Source organism: Pelobates fuscus, chromosome 4, assembly GCF_036172605.1.
Source record: "Pelobates fuscus isolate aPelFus1 chromosome 4, aPelFus1.pri, whole genome shotgun sequence".
In the NCBI taxonomy this organism is placed as follows: domain Eukaryota; kingdom Metazoa; phylum Chordata; class Amphibia; order Anura; family Pelobatidae; genus Pelobates; species Pelobates fuscus.
The window spans coordinates 292,206,226-292,231,043 of record NC_086320.1 but is presented as its reverse complement, the minus strand read 5'-3'; the positions used below and the strand labels follow the sequence as shown (position 1 = coordinate 292,231,043).

General features: G+C 45.2%; 1 protein-coding gene across 1 annotated transcript in view; it reads left to right on the top strand.

The window, feature by feature from the left end:
* Positions 1-2,199: 2,199 nt before the first annotated feature.
* Positions 2,200-24,818, top strand: part of AZI2 (5-azacytidine induced 2) — a 45,247-nt gene continuing 22,628 nt past the window's right edge. The window contains exon 1 of the mRNA XM_063452212.1: positions 2,200-2,495. The gene's annotated coding sequence lies outside the window, so the exon portion shown is untranslated. The remainder of the gene's footprint in view (positions 2,496-24,818) is intronic.

The following is a 24,818-nucleotide window of genomic DNA, read 5'->3' as shown; positions in this document are numbered from 1 at the left end:
TTTGACCTATTTGCTACATCTAGTTGGAAAGCCCCAGCAAATTTGTACTGGATCTGTGGTAAGAAAGCCTATTCGGAGTTACCACAGGACTGGGAAGGGGCATGTGTATTAGGTATGCTCAAACCATCCTTCTTCTTGTTGCCAATTGAAACAGGAGAGACCTTGGGAGTTAAGGTTTATGATGTGAATCATAAAAAGAAGCTAGCATCCTTGAATGTAGGTAGCTGGGAAGATAATGAGTGGCACTGGCTACCTTAGCGCGCTTCATTGCCAATAGGAGGGATGTAATATGTGAGGGAACTGGTTAACAGCCAAACTGTATGCTCATTAAGTGTTATTGTATTCTAATACAGGGATTCAAGCCTCATACCATTAGGCAATTATGGATTCCTCTGTAAAGCACATAGCCTTCTTACCAGGTAAACCAGTTGGGCTGTTGATAAAGTCCTCCATTCACTTCCAGTGCAAATAGAAGGAGGTGTATGTGGAAAGTTCAATCTCAGCAACTGTTGTCTGCACATAGATGATGAAGGGCAGGCAGTGGCTGATCTCACAAGCCACATGGCTAAAGTGACGCATGTACCGACTTAAGCCTGGAACGGGTACAATTCTAGTAGTTGGTTTGAAAGTAGGTACGAGCAGCTTGGAGGGATCAAGACATTGGTAGGAGGAGTCATGTTAATTATAGTGTTGTGTCTCTTTCTACCATGTTTGGTTCCATGGGTAATTAGGTCCATACAGAGTGTCATAGAGAGCACGACAGAAAGGAAAACAGCTGCGCATGTAATGGCTGTTTGCAAGTATGAACCCTTAGCCCAGAGAGAATATATTCAGGATGAGGAGTGCTGAAGGAATTTGTAATGGTGCTAAGATGCTTACGAGGTCTGTTCTGATTCATGGCAACTTGAGGTGTAAGTAAGCGATGATTAGGTGATGCATCTGGAATTATTATATATATATCAGAAGCATCAAAGGGGGGAATGTGGTGGAAGCTCGGTAGAAATTAAATTTAGTAGTCCAGGATTACCACGTGGCATGTGTTTGTGCATATGTTGGTGTATCAGTTAGTCAGTTACACGTAGCTAAGATACAATCAACAGTGTACTGAGCAAGTGCAGGAATGCAGGAACTGAAAACACTTCCTCTCCTCCATTGTTCTGGGTGAGCCATGTGGTCTAACAGGTAAGGGAAGTGAGGCTTTGTTCAGCTGATTGGGTAAAAAGTATATGTGGGTAGAGTTAACTATAGGAGGAGCTATATGTCTATATCATGCATTTACACAGTCAGTTCTGGGCTCAGACTGTTTGTTGTGGTCACGCTAGTCCATCTGAGCCCCGGTCGGTGAATCGAATAAAGATCTCTTCCTTCCTGAAGAAACCTGTGTCCACTTCTCTGTGCTTGACTTCCGTCAGTTTCTCCGGTATCATCATTACGCTAAAGTTGTTTGGTGCTTAAGGTGTCCCTTTAATGATGTTGGTCACAGGCTATTTATGGGGAGCAAAAATGTGCCTAGCATAATTTGTTGTTCAGTTCACTACAATTAGTTTTTTTTTGTGAATAAACCTGAACAGATGAAATTGTGGCATGTGGCACTAGCAGACTTCTTGGCTAAACTCCAAATTAGAAACTTCCATACCCCGAACAATGGCATTTTATGTATCGGGATTCTGGTGGGGTAAATAAGGGTGAGCCAGTGATCCGAATCACATCAATGGTGCTGCCCAAATGAGGCGGACAAGCTGGAATGGAAGTGGGTCCGTCTGATTAGCATTTCAGCCTGGTGTGCTATCTGTCAATCTTCCAGGCTAGCCCACTGATTGTGAACATTGCAGAAAGTACTTTTTCAATGCTCTCTGCAGGATTCTACTGCCTTTAGCAGACACCAGGTGACAAACCCCGGGTGGTGAGGGACAATACTCTTAATTGTAGTGAATTAAATTCCCAATGGGAAACAGTGAGCTCAGCAATTTTAGCTTGAATGTTTTCTCTGTGTATCTGAAGCACTACAATTAATAGTTTAATGAATAATCCCCATCGCAATTCTTAACTGGTTTAGCTGAACAAAAATGAGCAGGAGATTTTCATTGCCCACCAGAACACTTTTGATCAAACATTTGCCTTTTCCCAGACAATCATTTAACAGTCACAATTGGATGAAAAAGCAACAACTTGGACTGGAAATGGGAACGAGGCTTGGAACGCGGAACTCGGTGACATCACGGACCCGGTTTCCCCAGCTGTCCGGAGCCGCTGAGAGCTGACTTGTCATTTCTCGCTAGCTGCCGGGGGCCCGGAATGGGAGAGAGCAGACCCGTCTTTAGGCCATCTCTGCCAGCAGTCATTCTCCATGTGGGAAGCAGTGAGGCCTGGGCCCTGAACAGCCTGAAACAAAACCAAAAGTAACCTTTGTGTCCGGAAGAGAAGAAGCTCCACTGACACAGGGAAGAGTAACACACACCCCCTGAGAGTGGCACTCCGGCCAGGCAAAGCACCAGGTATACCTGCACATATTACAGCTGGCATGTGTCGGCACACTGCTTGTATGATATCTGTGTTTTGGGATAAACGGATAGATAGGGGGTTAAATGTCTCAGCAGTTGGGTTAAAGAGACCAGGAAGAAGTACAGGACACTGTCAGGAGGGAGGAGAGGGTATTGTCAGGCTTGTATCTATCTCCTGGCCTTATGGTTCAGCAGAGAGAACCTACATCATTAGTGCCATAGAAAAACAACTTGGATTGTGTGGATCCTCTGACACCAAGGTAAGGTCTGGAATAGAACCGTAAAATGTAATTTGCCACGAATCTTTAGACTTGAGTAAGGCAGAAACAAATATACTCACATTTTTCCTCTTTCTATTTCCTGGCTGGATACATAGATCACTTCTTATTGTCAGGCAGCACATGAAAAGTGTTGTCATGTGGAATATTAATTCATATGCGCAATTTGGTCTTATTAGGCAAGCAGTTTTGCTCTGTTTAACATTATTATATATGAGTTGCCATGTAAGATATTTTTCTTTAATTTTTTTTTCCCCTTCTTACTTTTATATCTTTTCAATGTGTGTTGAACTGTCAGACTTTCTGAAGCATGTATGATTTTCATACGTGGGTAGAGCATTATAGACTTTAGTCTCCTTTACATGCTGCTTTGGCTTTTTAGATAAGTATTTAAAGGAACACATAAGATGGTGCCCACTGACTCTAGCCCCATAACTTAATTGAGATGTAGTTATAATATAATGGGGGCTGGAGTCAGCTGGGTAGAGGGGGTGCCTGGGAATAAAGGTCTTTAACGCTCTAGTTCCATTTGCTGGGACAACCCATCAGTGTTATGATTCTGCTTGATTCTGCTTGCCTGGTCGGTATTGCATTGTAAAGTTGTACGGCCAGGCTCCACCGCAACAGTTTGGGGTTGTCTCCGGCAACTCAGTTTAGCCAGATTAGGGGATTGTAGTTTGTCATCAATGTGAATGATCGACTGTACAAATAAGGCTGTCTTTTTTTTTTTTTTTTTTTTTTTAGAACCCACACCAGGGCCAGGTATTCTTTTTCTTCTGTGGCATAGCTGACTTACCTGGGTAACAGTTTTCGGCTGAGTAATGCCAATGCCATGGGCGGTTTGCGATTTCAGGTGGGCTGTGGTGGGTTCTGCAGAAAATGCCAAGTGGGCTTCAATGGCCATGGACCATGAAAAGGATCTCCCTTGCTGGCCCATACAGAGCCAGCCTTGCTGTAACAGACACACACTACACCGCACACACACACACACTTTACACCTCATACACACACAGAAAAAGAGTAGAATAGAAAAAAAAATACCTACATTGTCAGGTCGGAGGGTTAGCTTGGGCTCGTTATCATCCTGCTCAGTTTCTGAGCTGCTAATTTTTTATTTTTTTTTAATGTTCCCCACTTGATTGCATCTGCAGCATGAGTGGGGTGGAGTCTTTCGCTGTGGAACAGCTTTGAAGTTAGTGTAGTTGGGGGATCTGTAGGATAGAGGTCAAGGGTACTGAAGTATTGTGCTGTGTCGAGTTCTCTGGCAATCGTGATGCTTCTCGACTAGCCGAGCGGCTTCCTTCACTGGTCTTTCAATCTTGGACTTCCGGAGTTGTGTGATTGAACAATTGCTCCAGGAGTATCAGTTGCAGGGCATCTTCAATGGTCACTGCCTGGCATCCTTATCTAGTTCTGGATGCCCGCTGCATTCATAGGAGTCAATCCCTGCAGCCGTCTCTGTTCCTGTGTGTCCAACTTGTCTTATTACAACTACATGTCTGTTCGTCCACCCATTGTAAAGCGCTGCGGAATTTGACGGCGCTCTATAAATAATATAATAATAATGATAATGGCTGCAGGGAATTTGCTGTGTCATTGTAGGGTCTCGCGGGGTCCCCCAGACACCTCAATGATTTACTCTTGCGCATGCAGGAGAGTACAGCAGTGACGTCTGAGCTGAAGAGGACCCTGTAGGATCAAGGTGGCGTCACCTGCGAGGGACACGTTTAGGTAGTAAACTTACCTGTAATTCTCCCCTCTCCCCCATCAGGGGCATTGCAAATATGGCAAAGTCCCAACACGGTGACAGCGTCCCTATGGGTGAAGCAGGGACAATGCCAGAATAAAGAGAGCAGTTAAATATATGAGTTCGGGACAACACAACAGGGGGAGAGAGATCTGATAAGGTTAGGCGGAGAAGGATCAAACTGACAAGTTGAGCATGGAAGGTACAATAGTTTTCAACAGTAATACTATAGGGTATGTAGATAGGAATACCATAGAAAAATAAGAAATCAATCAATTTTAATAAGACAGGTATTTGTGAGTAGATCTCCCAGAAATGCTACCTCTGCATAAGGCTTTGGCTGCGAGACTTGATAGCTATAGCAATAGAGCCCTGAGTGTAAACTTATAGTGGTAGTAATTTGCACAAGTACAGCTGTTAATATAAATTGTCATTTTTTTTTCCTAATTGAGGCAGAAACATCTTCCTGATTGCCACTAATATCTATTAAGAGAGGAGGGCAACACATTGTACATTTGAAACTGCACTTACTACAAAATGCCTGTGTAGTGTTTAGTTTTTTTTTTTTTTTTTTTTTTTCTTCTTCTTCTTCTTCTTCTTCATGACCGATGTGTTTTTTTGTTTTTTTTAATTCTTTATTAAATTGGGTGATAGTAACAACCCCTGGATGTTGGGCTAAGGTAACATCCCCAGGACGTACTTGGAAACCAGAGTAATCTGAATGTACCTTTCCTGGTTAAATACTTTATTATTATATGGTTATAATTGGTGACATTTTACATACATACATTGCGTTAATAGGTTCCGACACTATGTAGCATATATGCCGGTGGGGATTTGTAGGATAGTCCATTTGTTCAGATACTTCGATCTCCTTGTAAGATCGATGTCTTGCTCGATGGTCACAGTTGGAAATCGGTAGTCGCATGTATTTTTTGTACCTTGAAGTTTATATGTCCGTGTGATTTTACATTTTACTATTTTTGTACATTCAAGCTAGATATATCTACCTCATATTGGCATGAAATATTTTTAGTGAAATGACCATAGGTAGGTCAGTATAGATGGGTTAAGAGAAGAGAGTACAGGGTGGGAGAGAGTAGAGGTGGGGGGTTGTATTGGTTGTGAGCTCTTCTGGTGAGAGGCGGACGTCACTTGAGGTCACTGTCGGGGGTCTTGAATGGTAATTGTCGCTGCATTGGTGTGTTCGTCAGCAGTTAGTATAGTCTTCCCATGGTTCCCATGTTTTGAGAAATTGTGAGTAGGTATCTCTGATTTGTGCTATTAATTGATCCATGAGATGGGCCTCCTTGATATTGCAGATGACCCTCTCCGTGTGTGGCATGTCCGTTTGTAGCCAGGTTTGTGCTATGGCTCTCCTGGCGGCCAGGTTTATTTTGTTGAGTAGTTTTTGTTCTTTGTTGGGCAGGTCGTCAGCTGGTCTCACTATTAAGAACGTCCACGGGTCTGGACTTATCGGTCTGTGTGGCACTGCTGTCGATAGTCGGGCCACTTCCTCCCAAAAGGTCACTACTTTGGGGCAGGTCCACCACATATGTAAATATGTGCCTTTTTCGCCACAGTCTCTCCAGCATGTGTCAGTGGGTGTTTTGCCCATACGATGCAGCTTGACAGGGGTGGTGTACCACCTCATAAGTGTTTTGTAACGTTGTTCTTGGTGTAGCACGCATATGGATGCTTTTGCTGCCGCCTCCCATATGCCCTGCCACTCTCCGCCCTCTAATGTTTGCTGTAGGTCCGTTTCCCACTGGGTGACATGCGCTGTGGTGTAGGTCTTATCAGTTGGTGCGCTTAGTTGTGTATAAAGGAGTGTGATCAGGCCTGAACATGGTCCGCTAGTCATGCATAGTGTTTCATAAAAGGTTGGTTTGGCGTTGGCAGCTGTCCGTACTTGTGTACGTCCGGCAAAATCCCTGAGTTGTATGTACCTAAAGCGATCTTTACTGGTTAGTGGGGCTAGTGTGCTTAGGTCTTCGAAGGATCTAAGCGTGCCTGCTTGGTATAGCTGGTGGTATCGTTGTATGCCTGTGTTTTCGATGCCCCTGAAGTCCCTAGCTGTCAACCCAGGGTGGAACGCCTTGTTGCGTAGGTAAGGTCTGAGTGGTGATACTGGGTGCGTTAGAGCGTGTTTGTGGGCTGTGGAGTCCCATATCCTGATCGAGTTCAGGATTGCTGGGCACATTGTGTGGAGCATCGGTCTATCAGGTTTGGGGACTCATATCCAAAACTGCGGGAGGTCTGTGTTCATAAGCATTGTTTCTAGGTCAGCCCACCTATGGGTATCTGGCGGTGAGTGCCATTCTATAATTTGTGCTAATTGTGCCGATAAGTAGTAGGTGTGTAAGTTGAGAAGTCCCAGTCCCCCTCTGCATTTAGGGGTGTACAGGGTCTGTCTTGCTATCCTGTGCCGCCTCCTGGCCCAGATGAAGCTGTCTATTGCGGCCTGGAGTGGTCTAAGGTCTCCCTTGGTGACCCCCACCGGCAGTGCCTGGAAGAGGAACAGGAGGTGCGGTAGTAAGTTCATTTTTACGCTGTGTAGTCTTCCTATCCACGATATGGGTTTTTCATGCCATTTATCCATGTCCTTCATTCGGGCTGTTAGTAAGCGTTTGTGATTCTCGGCGTATAAATCTTTAGGGTTGGGTGTGAGTGTGACCCTGAGGTATTTAATTGGTCTTTGGCTAATGTTTAGGTTATAAGTTTGAGCCAGCCAGTTGGTGTCCGAGTCGGGCATTCCCATCGACTTATCCACATTTATTTTGTACCCCGAGACGCTTTTTATATGCGTCTAATAATTCAAGAAGGTTTGGTACTGAGCTTTTTGGTTCAGTTAGGGTTAGTAGAATGTCGTCAGCGTAGGCGGAGACTTTAAACTCCTCCGTCGCTACTCATACTCCTTTTATCCCTGGGTGCTCCCTTATGAGGTGTAGTAGGGGTTCTGGGGCTAGTATGAACAGGAGAGGGGATAAGGGACAGCCCTGTTGTGTGCCATTTTTGAGGTCAAAGGGATGTGGAGCTGTTCCGGGTGTCACTGTCTGCGCTCTTGGGTGTGTACAGGGCGTGGACTACATTTACAAATGTGTCCGGTAAGTGTGATTTACGTAGTGTTGCGAATAGGTAAGGCCACAAGACCCTGTTGAACGCCTTCTCCGCATCCAGAGAGAGGAGCAGAGAAGGCGTCCGCGTCCTCCCAGCCCACCATATAAGATCAGCAGCTCGCCTTGTGTTCTCATATAGCTGTCTTGTGGGAACAGCGTGTATGTATCTAGTGAGGAGTGGGTTCAGCCTGTTGGCTATTAGTTTAGCGTATGTCTTCAGGTCAAAATTGTTTGCTCCTTCTGTCCATTGTTTGTACATTTTAGTTAGGTGGGGCGTGAGCTCTTCTTTAAAGGTTTTGTAATAGGCGCCGTTAAATCCGTCAGGCCCCGGGGTCTTGTTCCCCTTGAGCCCAGCGATGGCTGCCACTACTTCGTCCATGTTTATGGGAGCTCCCAAGGGCACTAACAGGTCTGCCGGGAGTCTCGGGAGTCGGGCTTTGTCTAGGAACGTTGCAAGTTCTTCCATGTACTCGCTGTTGTCTTCTGTCAGGGTGGGGGAGTGATCATATATTTTTGCAAAGAAGTGTGTAAATTCGTCATTTACCTCTGTGGGATTGGTAAGGATCGTTCCCTGCTTATTTCTGATGGATATGAGTGAGGTCTTAGTCTTTTTGGGTCGTAAGGTTCTCGCCAGGAGAGTTTCCATTTTATTGGACTTCTCGTAAAAGAGCCTTTTCGTGCGGCATATGTCATTGCTTACTTCGTCAATCATCAATTCCTTAAGCAGTCGTCTGATTTCGTTTAGGTCTCTTGTCGTGGTTTGAGTGATTGCCTGTTTGTGTTGTTGTTCGGTTTTGCGCAGTTGCCTTTGTAAGTCCACGAGCCTTTCGTATTTTTTCTTTTTATGCTATGTAGCCAACTTTATGAGGAGGCCCCTTATCACTGGTTTATGGGCAGCCCAGAGTGTTGTTGGGGAGATGTCGGGGGTGTTGTTTGTTTGAAAGTAGAGTGCGATCTCTTGCTTAATATTCTCCTGTATCTGTGGGATTTTGAGGAGGGAGGCGTTCAACCTCCACTTCCAGGGCGTGCTGGCCCCAGGGCTTTTGATTAATTTCTATGTCTGCGTGATCCGACCAGAATATCAAGTTTATTGCGGAGGTCTTGACCCATTGCATGCCCAACCTATTGGTGAGGAAGAGATCTATACGGGAGTATGTGGCATGGGGGGGGCAGAGTAGAATGTGAAATCACGCTCATTTGGGTGCTGGATTCTCCATGGATCCAGCAGTCCCGTGTTAAGTATGAATTGGTGTAGGAGTTTGTCCTGTCCCCCTCTGTTTTGTGAGCGCGGGAGGTGTTGTCCCCCTCCCCGGTCCGGCGCCGGGCATGGTGTCGCATTTAGGTCCCCTCCTAGTATCAGAATTCCCCTCTGCAGAGTGTGTACAATAGTTTTGAGGTCCGACCAGAACTCTGGAGTGGGAGAGTTTGGTGCGTATACATTGAGGAGGTGGTAGGTATTAGAGTGGAGTGTGCCTGACCGCACCAGGTACCAGCCTTCCGAATCAGTTTGTACCCATGTGATTTGTATGAGGCATTTCTTGTGTATGAGTATTTCTACGCCATTCTTTTTACAAGGGGCCCGTGATGCGTATGCTCTGGTGTAGTAGACGTGGTCTGTTAGGCTTATTCGTGAGCTACGTGGTATGTGTGTCTCTTGCACGAATGTAATGTCAGCCTTGTGTCGTCTTATTTCCCTTAACAGTAGTCTGCGTTTGTTGGGAATGTTAAGTCCATTCACATTTAGTGAGGTTAATTTGAGGTCCATGTCTCGTTGTGGAGCGGTGTTTGCTGGCTTACCCAACTGGAGAAGGGTCGTCAAGTTATTTTGGTTATCCGGCGTGATCCCGTCCGTCCACCCCAGTGTGTTCTCTAGGCCGAGCTTTTGCCATGGTCTGGGGACGATGGTGCGGTCAGCTGGAAAGGTAGTGGGGGGGGATGGGAGAGAAAGGGTGGGTATAGGGAGAGTAGCTAGAGTGCGGGGTATGAAAGTGAAAGGTTGTAGTGGGTATACAACCTAAGAGGAAGCAGATGTACAAGTTAAATATACAAATAAAAAACACTGTTGTGAACAATCAAGGTTCACAGTATGCAAAATACAATAAATCAATCAGTAAGTTTTTCCGGCTCTTACGAGTCGCCAGGAGCTATAGGGGGTGGGCATCCGCCGCGCTGAGGGAATCTCCTCTAGCGGGGGAGAAGCTCAGCCGGTACGCACCCTGTCGAGGCTCAAGTAATATAAGAACAACCTGTGCGGGGCGGGGGGAGGGGGAGTCCTCCACTTGTTGCATGCCTTTCTGATCCTGTGTTCGGGATTTCTGTCTGTCAGTTACTTGTCTAGTGGGGGGTTCAATTATGATTTCGCGTTCCGTCTGGAGGGTGACGTTAGTTGTCATGTGTCACTGTGGGGCAGGGTCACGCAGTTGTGGCTGTTATCTTAAGTCCTCTGGTATCTGTGTGTTTGATTCCCTCTGACAGCCTTTGTGCGTTGTGTGCACGCATGGGGGGGTGGGTGTTGCTTCAGGCTGCCCAACCCTAGGAGCTAGTTACTGGGGTCGGCCAACCATGTTTGACTATTAGTCCCGTGGGGGGTTAGGTATCGGGGTGGGGTACCTTAGTAGGGTATCCCAGGCTATGGTGTGTCCCTGCCCTCCCCCTTTGCACTTAACACTTAACACTTAACACTTCAGTACCGTTATCATATTTTAGTGACAGTTATGGTAATATCTTTCCCGTTTGAGTGCCTTATGCCTAGACATGCAATTTTTGCGTATTATCTAGGGAGTGTGCGTAGGCTAAAGAACTCCCATTTTTAGTTGCGGTTATATGATACAGCCCGGGTTAGTGGGCCTGTGTTGCACCTGCCACCCTCCCTCTCCCAGGATCCCAGTATGTGAACACACGTCCAAGTACAGAAATCAACATTTAGCCAACAGGCTCTAACGTATAGCATTATAGGGCAATGTAACGATAAACATGGGAAATATTAGGTATATTGCTGAAGTTCTGATTTGTATTATACGTTACTGCTCCACCCTGCATGTCCGGGTTTCAGGCCGGTCGGGAGTTGCTCTCTTCCCAGCCGTCAGGCAGGGGTGGGAGATCCTCCAGGCTGTCTGTCGGTAACGGCACGTCGTCTGAGACCATGATGTCCAGGTCTTTCATAAAGTCACGGATATTCGTAGTGGGTAACAATATGGCTGGTTTAGGGCCATGGAAGACTAGGATCTTGAATGGGTAGCCCCATGCAAAATGAATCCCTTTTTGCCGCAGTTTGGCTTATTTTGTTTTGAAGTAGTGCCATTTCATAATGACATCCTTCGGTGGGCTGTTCTCCGGGCCTCTGGCCCTGAGGGCTCTGTGAGCTCTATCTACTAGCCATAAGTGGTCAGGTATGTCTGTCAGGCTTTGGCGAAAGCATTGCACAAGGACTGTTTCCACATCTTCCTCTTTCACTGTTTCTGGAAGGCCCCTGATACGTAGATTATTGCGTCTCGACCTGTTGGAGATGTCTTCCAGTTCTATTTCAGTGATTCATTGCCGTAGGGTATTGGTGAGTTTGGCGGTGTCATTTAGCGCCGTGACCATCCGCGCCAACCTGTGCTCCGTTTCCGTCGTGCAGGCCCCAATGGCGGCTATCTCCGCCTTCACCTCCGCCGTTGTGCGCTTGATTTCTGCCGCCAAGTACCCCTTCACTTCTGCAAGGGATTGGAGAATAGCGCTGGAAGAGGCGTCGGTGGCTAAGCTGGCGCCGGTGGCTGGGGCCAGGGAGCTTGTGTTGCTAAGGTTGGTGTCTGCCATGGTGCCACGTGGCGGCATTTGTATGAGTATTTGTATTTTGTATGAGCCTCATTTGTGTATGAGGCATTTCTTGTGTATGAGTATTTCTACGCCATTCTTTTTACAAGGGGCCAGTGATGCGTATGCTCTGGTGTAGTAGATGTGGTCTGTTAGGCTTATTCGTGAGCTACGTGATATGTGTGTCTCTTGCACGAGTGTAATGTCAGCCTTGTGTCGTCTTATTTCCCTTAACAGTAGTCTGCGTTTGTTGGGAATGTTAAGTCCATTCACATTTAGTGAGGTTAATTTGAGGTCCATGTCTCGTTGTGGAGCGGTGTTTGGAATGTAAGCATGTCCGCCACTGAGGGAGCGTCCTTGTTGCCCTTTTTGGAGGGCTTGCGGCTGGACATCCGTGGCAGTTTGATCCTGGCGGCTTTGGGAGGTCTGAGGACGGTTGTTAGTGTTTCTCTTTCGGGTTGTAGCAGGTTACAGTGCAGCGTTTGTGAGCCTCTGGTGTGGAGCTCTGACCTTAGGCGGCCATCTCGGTCAGCAGTCAAACCACGCCCCCATGACCGATGTTTTAATAGGTTTGTTCTCTAGTTGTCCACATCACTCACAGGAAATACCATTTTTATTTTCATCTCTGGCAGCAGAAAGCGAGATAGAAGTGAAAGTACAGAAAAACAAACAGTAAAAGGGCCCTGTTCTTGAGGGATATGTTTTGTTTTATTAAAGTAATATATGCACTATGGTAATAGCAGCCAACTGCAAATCAGCACACCAGGGTGATCTTCAAAACTGCATTCAGGTTACCACAGCAGAGCCATGACAGCCACAGCCATTTTAAATTCAGCTGAGCTGAACTGATTTAAAGTCAATTGCAGACATCCAGGCAGCTTTGGGTGCTGCACTCAACTGAATAGGTTTGTGTTAAAAGACTATAGGCCTGAGGGCTAGGAGAGTTTGAACAAAGGTATAGCTATCCAGTATGCATGCCTTCTTATAGCTACAATTACCAGATTTTACTATTTACATGACGTAAAGTCATGATTTTATTAACGACACGGAGGCTCCTATTATGCTGCACTCTTTCTTTATTTCCCTCAGCAGCAAAGAAAAAAACTTTAACAATGATATGAACACAGGAAACAGTCATTAAAACATATCTTCCATTGCAACCAACAGCCAATCAGGTTCCACTCTCCAGCATACTAGGCGGTATTCCCTGAACCATTTCCTCTTTCTTGCGATCCCGAACTTGGACCGCCATCCAAACGAAAAAGGAATTCCAATATGGGAACGATGCCATCAGTGGATGAACTTCCAATTGAAGCTGTAAGAGAGAGTAGAATATGGTAATATCCAAGTATAAAACTGGATTTATGCATAAATAACGTTGTATGTGATTAGGCAATATCTTCTGTAACTAGTATTTAGTCAACATGAATAATCAAACCAATCAGCGAGCAAATCTGAACCAAAGAGACTTACCGTAAATAACTTACCCAGTTGAACCACCATCCAGGGAAAGGTGGGAGGGATAATACTCGCCTCAGTGTCGTAAATAAAATCATGACTTTACGTCATGTAAATAGTAAAATCTAGTAATTTTATTAAGACACGGAGGCTCTGTACAGTACAGAATTAGAAGACGGTTTGGTCCTTCTAGAGATATCGAAGAGAACGCCTTCCGGTGTAAAGGATCGAGCGTCTGTGTCCAAAGCTCGTACATCCGAGACTCTTTTGCATGATGAGGCAGAAAAGCATGACTAGTTTTGTTGACAGTTGTTTGAGTGATGATGAAGAATTATCCGGCCATGACATTAGAAAACGGAGGACAAGGGAAACATCCCAGAGTGTAGAGTAATGAGGGAGCAGTGGACGAGAAGAACGTACTCCGCGTAGTAAGCAACAGACAAAAGGGTGTCATCTGATGGGGGTACCATCGATGCCTTCATGTCCAGCGGAAAGCGTCGAGCGGTAGAGGTTAACCGTGCGGTACGCTTTCCCTGCTTCAAAAAGGAGGTCAAAAATTGTAGGATGGCTGTCCAAGGAGCCGATAATGGATCCAGGTTTCTTCCTAAGCACCAACCATTCCATGCATTCCAAACATTCCAAGCAGATTTATAAGCTTATCTCATGCTGGGTGCCCATGCATTCTCGAAGTCTGAGAGTTGATTGCGGAACGCCTTCGATTGACCAAGGTCCCCTGAAATCAGCCATGCCATAAGTCGGAGAAGGCCCTGGCGGATTAAGGGGTGAGATTGTCTATCCGGATCCTGAAGAAGAGAATTGTACGATGTGAGAAGGCAGGGAAAATCTATCGCCATTTCCAATAGAGGAGGGAACCATGGTTGTGACTGTCATAGGGGAGTCACAATTACCAGCGTGCCCTTTTGGCGTTGCAGATGTAGAAGGCAACGGGGAATCAGTGCAAATGGAGGGAATGCATAATTCGTCTCCGTGGCCCAATCTTTTTTTTTTTTTTTTTTTTTTTTTTTAATTTGTTTGTTTTCATTCATGATATGAGGGTACAGAAAGGAAGAGGGTAGGGAAAAAACATATATCATTTGCATATCACACATATATTACTTCCTCACGCAGGAGGTCAAACTTGTACATTTAGAGATTTTATCAATGTAAGAGCATACCTTGGTTCACAGTTACAATATCTATTTTACCCTGCATTATATCAATTTTCTTAAGGGGTTTGATAGTATGTATGATTATAGGGGTTGCTCAGGCGGTACGCCTATAGGTATGATATTCGTATAGCTTTCCCCAAATCTGGGGTTGGGCCTGTGCCTATAAACAGAACTTTATTGTATGTTTGTTCTATTGTCTATTACTTAGCTAACATCCCAGTATTGGCGTATCAAGAAGCTCCAGTGTGTGATACTCTGTTAGACTACTACGATTTGTTCCCTCCCTCTTTATAGCTTGGAGGGTGGAGGGGTAACTTGGTCCAACTTGGGGGTTCATAACTAGAAGGGGGGGGGGGGGGGGGGGAGGGAGAAATCGACCTTTTGTTGCCTGTGGGTTATTTTGCCTAAATAATCGGGTTACCAATTGTTTTGTGTATGTTTTATGCTATCTCCATTGTTCCCATTTTTCCCATGCTTCTAACCACATTGTATTCCTAGATTTCATCTTTCTCATTGCAACTTCATACTTTTTAGTTGTATCTATGTCCCTCAGACATTGTCGGAAGTCCGGTGGGTCGGTCTTCAGCCACGATCTCCCTATTGCAGCCAGTGCCGCAATGATGGTGTGATATGTTAAGTAGCGGTCTGCCATGCAGAGGTCTTGTGGCATTAATAATAGTAAGTACGTCTCTGGGGAATGTGGTAATAGAGTACCTGTGAGTTTTTCGATTTTGGTAGAGACGTCATCCCAGTAGGGTTTAAGCTTCGGGCATGGCCACCACATATGTATCATAGTTCCCAATTCTGCCTGACATCTCCAACATAGCTTAGGCCTAGTTGCATCTATTTTATGTAGTTTAACGGGTACTAGATACATCCTGTAGAGTACTTTCCTGCTAATTTCCACATGTGTGGTGTTCAATGTAAGGGTTTTGTGCGCTATAAAAATTTTTGACCATGTGTCATCAGGTATTGTTCTATTGAGATCTTTTTCCCATGCCTTTTAATTAGGTTTTAGCGACTTGTCATTTTTTGTAATCCATCTGTACAGATGTGATAGCATCTTGGTGGGTGGCTTGGGAGTTGAGCACATTCTCCCCATTTCTGTCAAGAGGTTGCTTTGTAACTGGAGTTCGGTTGTACCCGATTGTCTCCCTACCCACGATTTCAATTGTAAATATGAGTAGTTAGCTTTCCCTGGTAGGTTAAATTGTTGGATGAGGGATGAGAAGTCAGCCAAGCGGCTGTCCACCAGTATCTGTGAAAGGTATTCTATCCCGTACTTATTCCATATTTTATGGTCAAAACCTGGAATGAGCAGTTTAAAAGTTTGAAGAGGGAGAGCTGGGAAGATGCTAGGGTGTAAGCGACTTTTCCCCACCAACTCATCCCAAACTCTAAGTGTTGCTGCCGTTATTGGGTTAATAGTATTGCCTTTAGGTCTATATTTACTTGGGAGCCATGCCAGTGTAGGGATTGTCAGTCCCGCCGCCTGGGCAGCTTCTATTTGATACCACGAGGGTGGGTTAGTATAGTGGTGGGAATCTATCAATGTACTTAACATAGCCGCTTTGTAGTATCGTGCTACGTTCGGCATCCCCATACCTCCGTCCTTAAAGGGCCTGTACATGACATCTGCTGCCACTTTAGAGTGTTTCCCGTTCCAAACAAACCGAGCCACACAGCTTTGAGACTCTTTAGGTATTGCAGTCTAGGCAGTACCAGCATCTTGACCGCCGCTATCCGCCCCATCCATGAGACATACTTTTTCTTCCAACTGTGTAATTGTTGTTGAATGGATTGACGTAATTTGACATAATTTGCTTTATATAGTTGGTGTATTTGGGGTGTGAAGTCTATGCCCAAAAAGGTTAGATAATTGTGTCTCCAGTCATAAGGGTGCTGAGTTTGTAAGTGTTTGAGTTGTGTTTTGCTTATATTTAGGCCCATGATTTGTGTCTTAGCGGTATTAAGTTTGTAATATGAACAGTTGCTAAACTGTGTCAATATTTGTTGGAGCGCTGGTAGAGATGTCTCCGGTTTGGAGATGGTGAGCATGACATCGTCAGCGAATAAGGTGACTTTATATGTTCTCTCACCTATATCTATCCCTTGTACCTGGGTTGAATTCCGAATATGTTGGGCCATTGGTTCCAACGCTAATATATAAAGCAGAGGGGACAGTGGACAGCCCTGCCTAGAGCCATTTGAGATGCAGTGTTTTAGACACAAACCCCCCATTGGCAATTCTTGCTGTAGGATTGCCATAGAGCGCTGATATTATGGTGATGAACTCTTCTGGAAACGCGAACTGTTTAGGCGTTGTTTTCAGGTAGCCCCAGTGCAGCCTGTCAAACGCTTTTTCGGCATCCAACGACATGGCCACACTGGGAGTCCCCGACTTGTGCATCGAGTGAAAAATGTTAATCAGTTTCCGAGTTCCATCAGACCCCTGTCTGCCTCGGACAAACCCTACTTGGTCGTCTGCTATGAGCCTTGGTATGAGATCCTCTAGCCTGTTAGCATAAATTTTAGCAAGGATTTTCAAATCTGTATTGAGTAACGATATAGGGCGCAGATTTTGACATTTATTTGGTGGTTTTCCTGGCTTTGGCAGGGTCGTAATATGGGCTAGCAGCATTTCCTGAGGTATGGTGCCTGTGGTTTGAATATGGTGGTATAGTTTCTCCAAATAGGGAGCTAGCAAATTGGAGAAGGTTTTATAATATAAATTTGTGAACCCATCCGGGCCTAGAGATTTCCCTTTAGGCAATGTTTTAATAGTGGCAATTATTTCCTGTTGTGTTATGGGTTTTATTATTTGTGATTGATCCGTCCGCGTGAGTCGTGGCAATTTAGCTGTCTCTAGAAATTTATTAATTTCGGATTGTAGTGGTTGGTGTGTGTGTTTATCTTCTCTCAGATTGTATAATTCGGCATAGTAGTCCGCTAGCATGTCATTAATTGTTTGTGGGTTATAGATTTTTTGGCCCTTTGTATTTATGAGACATGGGATTTTGGAGTTTTGTCTTTTTTGTTTTAACATCTTGGCTAGCACTTTACCTGCTTTATTTCCCTGTGTATATGTTGTTAATTGCAATTTATGAGCTATTGACGCTAGGGATCGACCGATTATCGGTTTTACCGATATAATCGGCCGATATTCGGTATTTTCGGCAATATCGGTATCGGCCAATATTGCTACCGATATTGCCGATAATATCTCCTAGGACCGCCAGGCTCATTAAGCCCAGCGGTCCTGGGGGGGCCGTCAGCAAGCGCTGACTTACCTTGCCAGCAGCTCCTGCAGCTCCCCTGTCTAAATCTCGCGAGACCCGCGGCCGCAGAGCATTGCCACGGATTACCATGGCAACGCTCCGCACGGCACTAAGGGCCGCGAGATTTACACAGGGGAGCTGCAGGAGCTGCTGGCAAGGTAAGTCAGCGCTTGCTGACGGCCCCCCCAGGACTTAACAATCCACCGGACCACCAGGGAATACTATATCCCCCCTCCCTGGTAAGAAGCAGGGAGGGGGGACTAAAAAAAAAAACAAAAAAAAACACAATTTAAATATTAAAAAATGCATTACATACATACACACTACACAAACACACATACACACTGCATTACATACATACATACTACACAAACACACATACACACTGCATTACATACATACACACTACACAAACATACATACACACATACATACACACTACACAAACACACATACACACTGCATTACATACATACACACTACACACGCACTGCATTACATACACACTACACACACACTGCATTACATACACACACACACACACACACACTGCATTACGTACAAACACACACACACTGCATTATATACACACACTACACAAACACACACACACTGCCTTCACTTTACCCACACTACACACACTGCATTCACTTTACCCACACTACACACACTGCATTCACTATACACACTACACAAACACACACTCTGCATTCACTATACACACTACACAAACGCACACTCTGCATTCACTATACACACTACATTCACTATACACACTACACAAACACACACTCTGCATACACTATATATACACACTACACAAACACTCCCTGCATTCACTATACACTCTGCATACACTATATATACACACTACACAAACACTCACTGCATTCACTATACACACTACACAAATACACACTGCATCCACTACACACACAGCTCCCCTGTCTAAATACACTTCATCCACTACATAAGGCATGTATATTTTGTGCATTTACCGTTAGAAATAGTTTCTTTTTCAAAATGGTAAATGTACAGAATATCGGCTATCGGCCTGAAAGTTCACAGATTATCGGTATCGGCTCTAAAAAATCAATATCGGTCGATCCCTAATTGACGCTGTGGTCTTCATGTGTATAGTATTCAATTGTCCTCTCAAATCATCTATTTTTTGCTGCGTATCAGGGTTTGGGTTTTGAATCTGTGTGTTCGTTTCATCTCTAAGAGATTGTAGGATGGAGATATATTCTTGCTTCGCTTGTTTATTTAAATAAGACGCCTGGTTGATTAGAGAACCCCTTATGACCGCCTTGTGCGTTTGCCATAAGGTATCCGCTGTTATATCAGAGGTATCATTTATAGCAAAGAAGGAGGTGATTTCTTCTGTGAGTCGGGCATACACCTTAGGGTTAACAAGGAGGCTATCATTCAATCGCCAGGGTTTTTGTCCCCGTGTTGTGAATGTGTCAGAGTGAGCAGAACCGGGGCATGGTCAGACCATACTATATTCCCGAGTTCGCTGTTCTGGGATTTCCCTATCAGGTCCACGGATATAAATATATAATCTATTCTGGCATATGTTTTGTGCACTGTGGAGTAAAACGAGAATTCCCTGTCGTTCGGATGGTGTAAGCGTCAAGCATCATATAGAATTTCAGAGAGAATTTTAATAAGGTGTGCTGCCTGTTTCCCCAGGAGTCTAAACCTAGGTGATGATTCTGTTAGGGTTGTGTCTAAGTTAGTCTGCAGCGTGTGGTTCAGATCTCCGCATATTATTGTTGAGGTCTGATACTCTGCTGGGATTTTGGACAATACTTTTTGCAGGTATAACTTTTGGTTTTCATTAGGGCTATATATTCCTACCAGGTTGTAGATTTCGTTATTGAGCTTGCATTGTAAGATGAGATATCTGCCCTGTGTATCTTTCTTAATGTGCAGAAGTTCAAAGGATATAGAGGAATGTATAAGAATTGACACGCCCCTTGATTTAGAGGTGTAAGTGGAATGGTACTGTATGGGGTATTCACTGTTGCAAAGCTGGGTATTCGATTGTGAACAAAATGTGTCTCCTGCACACATACTATATCAGAGCTTAGTTTTTTTGCTTCTTCTAGTAACAGTCTCCGTTTATGGGGGGTATTCAGCCCCCGTGCGTTAATTAAGTACAATTACATACTATAGAAGTGTTGTATGGGTGTCTGCTCCTATGTGTCGCTAATTGATATTGAATATATGCGTGGTGATTTCCACACCGCGTCTTATTGGAAGGTATTTGTTTAGGCCAGAGTAGCAACCTATGTGTTCTCTGAAGTGGTAAGGCCGATTTGGGGAACGTTACAACAGGGTTAGGGAGGGGTAAGTAACTATATACAATTCGTCTCTTAGAGACTGCATGTGGAATATCCACATCTGGGGGTATACCGGAAGTGGTCTCTTCCATTCACGTGGCTTAAGGCACTTCGCTTTGTATTGTTGGCCTACAGACCGGCCATCACCCCGCTCTTTATTGCCCTTATCAGACTAGTCGAAACTGAGCGATACCCGGTCTGGGTCCTTTTTAAAGTCCCGATTTATTTAGTGATGTTACACTGAAGCCCTGCTGATTTTAAAAGTGACATTACTTCTATGTCCTGATTGCGGTATTGGCACAGTGCTGATCACTTTCTAGTATGTGTTTTTTGGACAGCTAATACTGCATATATACATGTCATTAACATATGGTCATTATGAACAACATAACCTCATAAATCTTAAAATCTTGAAAACAAATTAACGTTTTCTGCTCTCTCCCGCTGCGCCCTCCCCTCCCTTGTCCCCCATGCAATCACTATTTCCCACTTTTCACTCAATTTTCCATACTTTCCCTTCTGGTTTACATAGCTACCTGATTCACCGTAAAAGGGTTTGATTCTGGGCAGAATCTTACATACTTCCAGTTTTTTAGTGTTAGTCCCGTTTACAGGCTCAACTGCCCTCTACATTCTCCAATGTACAACACCTCCAATGAGTACGATCATTATTTCAGCATTCGTTGGCATAGTCCTGTGAGTGAAGTCTCTGACTGCAACCTCTTCGCCAGGCCCGGATCCCCCGCGGCCCCTGCCCGCTCTGCTCGCGCCTCGTCACGGAGGGCGGCGGGAGGTCCTAGCACCGGCCCAGGCCACAACACAGAAAACTCCCCGGTATATCCTCCAAATGCAGGCAGAGTGCTTGCCGTTTTCTCTTTTTCCCCGGGTGAGGGACCATATAGGCGCAGCGTCCCCAAGAAAGGTTCCCCTTTGTGATTAAACAGAATCCATAATTTACGAGTTTTTTCTTACCAGAATCTCTCCGGTCTTAGTGTTTTTCGTGCATCGTATTCCATTCAGGGTTTAGCTGTTTCATTTGTGGTATAGGTGTTGCGATTTGTTCTATTTGTAAATCCCATTTTCGTAAGCATTGTAATCCTTCTTCTGGGGTATTTATGAGTATCGTGACCCCGTCTTTAGTGGCTATGACTTTTTTGTCGGGTAGCCCCATTTGTACCTGATGTTGTTTTTCCTCAGAGTAGTGGTGACTTGATGAAATTATTTTCTTTGCTTTAATGTGGCTGCGGACAGGTCCGCAAATATTTTAATTGTTGAGAAATCCTCCGGTGGTTTGGAACGTAGTCTGCTACTTCGTAGGAGGTGTTCCTTAATGTGGAAGTAGTGTGCTTGCAGCACCACGTCCCTAGGCGTTGTTTGTGGTAGGTGGCGTGGTTTTGGGATTCTGTGTGCCCGGTCCACTAGCGGCATGTCTGCCGGTACCTCAGGGGCGTATGCATGTAGGAGGCTTCGTACGTATGCAGGTAACTCTGCGTTAGTGGCGGTCTCCGGAACTCCTCTCAGTCGTAAATTGTTTCGGCGGGACCTGTCCTCGATATCCACTAATTTCCCCTCCATAGCTGCCAGTTTTGCCGCCATATCTTCCACGTTGGTGGCTAAATCATTATGTGCAGTGGTGAATTCATCATATTTAGCCTCCATGTGGGATGTCCGTCTTCCCAGGTCCTGGACGTCCTTTTTCTTGGAGTCCAGCATATGTTGCCATGTTGTGATTAGTTTATTGGAGAGCGCCTCTAAAGCAAGTGTGAGGTCTGCTTTTGTAATCTGGGCTTGTTAATCAGCCATTTGCGGGTGAGATTTAGCCGTTCCGCCATCCGACTCCAAACTCCCATTCGGGCTTGCCGCCTGTGTTATCGCATTCGGAGTGCTCTGTTTCTGATTAAAGAAAGCAAGTTTATCCTGCTTTGCCAAGGATTTCTTGCTCCTCTGGTGAGACATAGTTGATCTGGCGAGTTTGATGGGCTATATTTCGTCGGGATTGCTTGAGATTCTGTGCCGTTTCGCCGGAGCAAGGTTTCACACGTCCATCTTGCTCCTTGGCTAGCCACGCCCCCTCCGTGGCCCAATCTTGAAGGAAGGCGTTCGTTGCGAGAGCCGAAGGATCTGGTCTCCAGCTGAAAAATCAAGGGAGTTCAACTGAGAGGCAAAGAGGTCTATTCCCAGAGGTCCCCAGGTGTCCGTGATGTTCCTGAATGTCAAGGGGTCCAGGCGCCAATAGCTCAAGTTCTTGAGGTGTCTGGAGTACCAATCCGCTGTGGTGTTGGATAGTCCGGGAATATATTCCGCTGTCACGGAGATCTTGTGCATAAGGCAAAATTGCCAGAAATTGCGTGCCATGTTTGCCAGCACTTTGGATTTCGTGCCTCCCAGATGGTTGATGTATCTGACTGCGGACACGTTGTCCATCTTCAATAGAATTGTGCATTGAGAGTGAGTCGGGGATAGGCTGCGTACTGCAAAGGACCCGGCTAAAAGCTCCAAGCAATTGATATTCCGTGTCGTTTCGAGTTCCGACCAGATATCTCCACAGCGCACACCCCAGCCATGTAAGCTCTCATCTGATTCTATGATCAGATCTGAGGTTGTTCCTAGGATAGCGCGTCCATTTCATGCTTCCAGGTGGAGGAGCCACCAGCGAAGTTCGGCTTTCGCCTCTTTGTCTAATATAACCATATCCCTGTTTGATGCTCCGCCTCTGAGATGAGAGGCCTGTAGCCGTTGGAGAGCCTGGTAATGTAGCGGGCCTGGGAATATGGCCTGGATGGAAGCCGCCAGGCGTCCGATGACTCGTGCCAGATGTTTGAGGCCAACGGCCAACGTGCGTTTGATTTCTTTTTTGATGTTCAGCAATTGTGACACTGGTAGATGTAGCGTTTGTGAAGTTGAGTCGATCAATAGTCCTAGGAATTCGATATTTTGGGCCAGTGTCAAGATAGATAGATTTATTTTATAAAGAAACCCAGGTTTGGCAATAGTGTCAGGGTCCATGTGAGATGTGTGTGGAGAAGGTCGGTAGACTGGGCTAGAAGGAGGATATCGTCTAGGTAGATAAGCCGAACACCTCGACTTCGAAGCAGAGCAATCACGGGTTTCATAACTTTTGTGAAACACCATGGGGCTGATGATAGTCCGAACGGGAGGCATATGAACCTTCGTTTCCTTCCTTGCCACGTGAATTGGAGAAAATGTTGGTATCTGTCCGTTATAGGGATCATGAGATACACGTCTTGAAAGTCTAGCTTGGCCAACAAGTCGTTGGGTTGTAGAAGATCGCGCAGGCAGTGTATGCCTTCCACTTTGAAATGGTGATAGGACGCGTAAGCGTTCAATTGTTTCAAATTCATAACTGGTCTCATTCCCCCGCCTTTCTTGGGTACCAGGAAGAGATTGCTGACATACCCAGGTGTATTGGTTGGGTTCTCTGTGATGGCTTGTTTGTGCATCAATTCGTGAATTTCCTTGGATACAAGGGTAGCATCGTATTGGGGAAAAAAACAAATCTCTCTGGGCCGGGAGAGTTGGGTCAGGTGTGACACAAAATCTATGCAATAACCTGTTGGGACCCAAGCATCTGACGTCAGATGCGACCACACATGGGGAAAAATGTCTGAGTCTGCCCCCCACAACCTGAAGGGAAGAAAGGGAAGAGTAGACACTTACCATAAGGTCGTCGTCCAGAAGGAGCTCCTCATATGCCCCTAGCGACCCAGGGTCTGCCTCTTTGGGGAAAGAAAACTGGTGTGGCCCTCTGTTCTTGAAAGCCAGCTCTTCCCGCATAGGAATCTCGTTTCAGTCTGCATGAACCTCGCTGAATACGGCTGGACAGACGGCTCCTACATCTTCCGGCCCCAGCAAAAATCTTTTGGTAAAAGATCTTGCGCATATTATTCTGCGCTTTATCCAAAGCAGTAAAGGTGTGTACAAAAGACCCTAACTCCTCCCGGTACCCCACAAAATAATTATAGGGGACCGGGAGGGGACACAATACAAATGTGAGTACTAATAATTATTAAAAACAAATAATGACATTGATAACTAAAATGCAGGAAAATGTATAAGGTCAATTTTAATTCAGTAAAATTAATAACAGTAACGTATATTAAATTGGCTTGATGAAAGTAAATTAAAGAAATTAAATTAGATATAATAATAATAATCCCACAGTTAGGAACTATGGGATCGGTGCACTTAACTGAGGGAGCAGCAAAGAAAGAGGAAATAGTTCAGGGAATACCGCCTATTATGTTGGAGAGTGGAACCTGATTGGCTGTTGGTTGCCATGGAAGATGTGTTAATAACGGTTTCCTGTGTTCATATCATTGTTAAAGTTTTTTTCTTTGCTGTTGAGGGAAATAAAGAAAGAGTGCAGCATAATAGGAGCCTCCGTGTCTTAATAAAATCAGGATTGTTGTTGTTTACTCTAACTGACTTTGAGTGGTTGGCCTATAACAATACGTTTGCCTTACCCTATATGACCTAACTAAATTTAGATTGAATGACATAGACTGGCAGTGGTGATTTCACTGAAAATATATTTTTTTAGGTAGGTCTTGTGAGCCAAAGTTTGGGGAAGCATGACTACGGCCTCACAAATAAAAAAAGTGATTTTTTTTTTTTTTTTTAAACTCCTAAACGGCAGAGAATTGAGTGGCAAGACTGCAGGGGCATTAAGCCAGGGCTCAAGAAATCCCAGGCGCCAGGTCATCATCGCGATCTGGAATTTGTGAGCCTGTTCAGCCCTTAGGTGACTGGCTGCCCGGGATTGGTCTGTGTGCCTGTCAGTGAGTGTGTTTGTTTAGGTGACCTGCCCCACTCCAATTATATGGGAAAGGTGTACTAACTCCAACTGTTTCCCACGCTCTGCTGGTCATGCTGCAGCTGGCCCCACCTCCATGGCTGAGATCATCAATCTTGATGATATCAGGGAATCCAATGCTTCGCCAAAGAAAAACATTGGAGACTTATTGCACGTGCTCGGCAAAATGCAATGATGCACAATCAACTTCTCCTCGCAGAGATGCATTAAAATCAATGCATCCTTATGGGGAGCATCAATGAAGGTGCTGTACACTGTGCAGACAGCAATGTAAGCACTGCCTTTAGTCTG